The sequence below is a fragment of the Falco peregrinus genome, chromosome 13, assembly GCF_023634155.1.
Source record: "Falco peregrinus isolate bFalPer1 chromosome 13, bFalPer1.pri, whole genome shotgun sequence".
NCBI classification, from domain to species: domain Eukaryota; kingdom Metazoa; phylum Chordata; class Aves; order Falconiformes; family Falconidae; genus Falco; species Falco peregrinus.
Window position 1 is genome coordinate 3364272 of NC_073733.1, and position 4304 is coordinate 3368575.

Genomic DNA, 4304 nt, shown 5'->3' on the forward strand with positions numbered 1-4304 from the left:
CCTCCCGGCCCCGGGGACAGTGGGGTCTGCAGAGGAGGAGCATGGATGCAGGAGCAGCACCGCATCAGGCCGAGTTAAGGGGATTGGCCTGCATCCTCCTCCCCAAGCTGTCTGGAAACATTGCCGGGAGGTTGTGTGTAGCACTAAGGCATATGTAGTGTGTAAAACATAAAAATGACCTTGGCACTGGTTTCTGCAGTTGAGACAGCAGGTAGCTGCTCTGGCACATGGCCACCCTGCAATGCCCGGTGTGGGTTTCATGAGGACAAACCGTGCTGGGGCTGCTGGCACCAGGTGCTGGGTGCTGCGGGGTGCCCAGCGCTGCTGCTTACGGCTCTGCAGCTCACCCCCAGCCCGTGCTCTCTGCCGTCATCTCTGCAGCAGTTTTCACCCGTGTAAACTGTGCCTGGAAATAAATAAATTGTGGGCTCCAGGCTGCTGCACAGCCGTGACGCCGGCTTAGCCTCTTCCTGCCTCCTTAATACCTCCCGGTTGTTTCTGCTGGGTCAGAGGCAGCAAGTGTGGGAGGAAAGGGATGTCTCCCAAGCAAAGGGGATGTCCCAGGTTTGCCCCTTGTACCCCTCATCGCTCAGTGCAGGTGGGATGGGTGTCCCCCCTGTGTGGGGCGGTCATGCCCAGGACAGCCAGCCCCAGCTCCCTGCTGAACCCCAGAGCAAGCGGAGCAGTGCCCATCCCTGCTCCCAGGTGCCGTATTGCACCAGCAGCATCACCGGGTCCCCGAGCCACCGAGCCATCGTGAGTCATGCTGCAGCTCAGCACACGCTGCCATCCCCGTCAGCCTGTTTGCAAACAGAGAGGCTGAGAGCCGCTGCCTGGGAAGCGGCACCGCGGGGGTCGGCGGGATGGGGGCCCCAGGAAGCCCCCCCAGCAGTGGCGCAGGGTCTGGGGTCTCCTCCTGAAGCCAGAGCCGTGCCACCAGAGACCAACACGCTGAGGATGACAGCAAAATGGGGGTGTCTGCGCTGGCCCCTGTGTCACACCTGGGCGTGGGGGTGGTGGGGCAGAGCCACATCGCTGTGACCGTGGGGCCAGCATGTTGCCTCATGCAGGTTTTCCCCATTGCATCTCCTCCGGTGACAGCCGTGCCCCCCGATGTCCCTGGAGCTGCTCCAGGACCAGCTGTGTTAGAGGGTTTCTGGCATGGAGGAAGCCGTGGGACCCACAAGGCTTGTGCCAAGCGGCCGACGGAGCAGAGGGCGCGATGGCCCCGTAATTCCCTCTTCAAGGGCATAGTGTTGCCAGCATGAATAATTCCCAAACACTTGGGGAGCTTGTGTGGTTGGGCTTGATGGAGCCATGGCTGCTTGGAGGGCACAGGGATGGCAGGAGGGAGCCTTCCTGGTGCTGTCAGTGCAACGGTGGCAGGAGGGCACCCAAAACCATGCTCTTCTGCAATGCCTGCCGAGAGGCGGCAGGCTGGTACCCAGCAGATTCGGGGCTCCCCCGGTGCCATCCTCCTTTTATATTTCACGGTAGGATTTGTGAAGGGGAAAGGATGCTCCTTTCTGAAACCCAGCGCTGCTGGGAGCCCATTAAGGAGCTCTTCAAACCCCACTCTTGCAGGAGAGAACAAGTACGACCCTTTCTGGAGAGCATGGCTGAGGGCCGGAGGTTTCTCCCCTCTCTCCTTCCCACCATTAAGAGGCACCAAATTCTCTTGATTCAAAGGAAAAAGTGTGAGTGGGCAAGCTGCATCCCCAGCAGGAGCCGTGGGGCTAAATATAGCCCATTTACACAGAATGAGAGCGTTGCGGTGAAACAGCATCGATGAGCGCTATGGTGGTAATTAGCAGTTCCCTAATGAAGAACTGGGAAAGCAGGGGGTGTCCCGGGGGAGAGCAGCGCCTCTGCCAAGCATTGTGCAAATGGTGGGGGGTTACCGATGGCAGCAGGGGTCTGCAGGGATGGGCCTGGCAGAATTCCCCCCATCACCCCTGTAGAAGTGGCCGGGAGCCTCCTCTGGGACTGAACCAGGGAATAAATCCCCCCATCCAGCACGGGAGAGAGGAAGGTGAAGCAAAGGGCCAAGGGTCCGAGCGGGCACCCCTGGGAGGTGCCTGACTGTGGGACGGGGATGCCCCTCAGCAATGACATGCAGCGGGGAGAAAGGCTGGCAAGCACCGAGCCGGGAGGAGATGGGTCCCAGGGACCTTGGCGGCTGGCCTTGGTGACCCGGTGGCCTCATTTCCAAAGGTGACAAAGCCACAGCTCCCCCGGCGCTGCCAATATCGCACTTTTGCAAATGAGGGCACCGGCTGCGTTGCAAAGGGATCAGCCCTGGCACTCCCAGGAGCCGCATGTTTTCCTAGGATATAGAGGGCCCCGGGAGGGATGGGTATTTAACGAGCTGGTGGCAGGGAGCTCATCAGTGTCTCCTTCCATCACTGCAAAGCCACCACAGCCCCTGCAGCTCCCCATTTCCCCGTGGTACCCAAGCCCAATGTCAAGCACTGCACTCATCTGTATCCCTCCCTGGTCCCCGCCACCTCCCAGCCCTGTGATGTCCCCAAACTCAAGCTTGTCCCACACTCGGGGATCTGCCCGGGCATCCCTGCACCTCCACGGCTGGGGAAATAACCGGGCATATCAAACTGTGTCAAAAAGTTAAGAGTGAAGGGGAGTTTGGCCGGGAATTGTTTGGAGTTGTGTTTTTTCTGTCACAAGCAGTGATTAGGGTAACGAAGGGATCCTCTCCCCTCTGGTGCCATCCCTATAGCAACCAGCAGCCTCTTCCCGTTAAACAAGTGACTCATCAAACGTGATTACACTGGTATCAGGGAAGATGATTGTGACTTCTAGCTCTGACAAGAGAGCTGAGTTTCAGGAGAAAAAAAAAATTAAAAATAAGGCAAATAGCTCAAAACTGGATGGGAAGGTGCAGTCCCATGTCTCATCCTTCCCATCTGTCCCACCACTCTTGCCCTGCTTGGGGACTCCCAGGTGGTAAATAAAAAGGCAGATCAGACGCAAACAGCCTCTGCGCTGCGAAGCGTGAATCCCTTGTGGCTTGGTGCTGGCGGTGGGACCGGCACTGCGAAGTGAAATCCCCTGTGGCTCTCTGCCGGCGGGCGGTGGGTGCAGGACATCAGTGACCATGGGGTGACACGTCCCTGGGGCCAGGCACGACCTGTGCCGTGCACCCTGCTTCTGTCTGTGCCATGCATCATGTTCCTGTCCATGCCATGAGCCCTGTTTCTGCCCATGCCACGCATCATGTTTCTGCCAAGGCCACACATCGTTCATCGTTCCCTCACCATGCGAGGGAAACTGCTGCTCTGGTCCCCGAAACTCCCACCAAGACCTACCTCCTCAATCCCTTCAATTTGGCAGGTTTAAAGTATTTGGAGGGTCTTTCCCCACTGCTAGTTCACTACTTTCTCGCTTTCTCTGCCAAGTGCCTTTCTACCATAAATTCAGCGCGGGAGTCTTGGGGGGTGATGTTTCTCAGCCAAGTGACCTCCAGCAGCGCTGTGGGGAGAGGCACAGCACAGCTCTGGGGTAAAGTCCCCAGGGCAGAGGGAAATCCTTTGGGAATAGAGGCTTTCCTGGTTTAAACCCCAGCCTGGAGGATGGAGAAGGCAGATTCCCAGTATATTTAGCAGCTCCCCACTCCAGCTGGGTGTTCGCACTCCTGGAAATGTCTCTTTTACCCTGGGAAAATCCCCTCCTACTGAGACGCAGCTCTGGGCAGTGGTGCCCAAGGAGAAAACATAATGTCCAGAGGGGGGAAAACACCTCCATACATCCAAAATCCAGGTGTGTCCGGCTCAGGCTGAAGGTTGGGATGAGAGCCAGGTTGCTGGTGAGCCTGGGTCCCCCAGCAGCCATAGCCTGCAGCAAGGCTGCCTGCAAATGCCAAATGCCCCCCCATGCCTGGGGACAGGCAGGGACGGTCACCACCCCTACTGAAATATTCACGGGCACAAATGGCATCACCTGCATAATTGGTAAGGGAAGGACCTCACGCCTGCGCCCTGGGCTGGGGGAGCAACCCAGCCTTTCGGACGCAGGGGGCTGAAACCTGCCTTTTCCGTGTTGTTTCTGCTACTAAGAATTTTAAGGGCAACCGGGCATTTTTAGCTCCTTTTGGGACTCATCCTGCTGGGCTGGGCAGGGCTCTGGCTTGGGCACACAGGCAGTGGGAGGGCGGGGGGAGGCAGCATCTCACTCAAGCCCCAGGGGAGCTGCTCCTGTCGGCTCCCGGCTCTTGGCTTTACCCCGTTATAACTCTCCCTAACTCAAGCTGGGTTTTTTTTCCAAGCCAAGCAGTTGCTTTATACAAA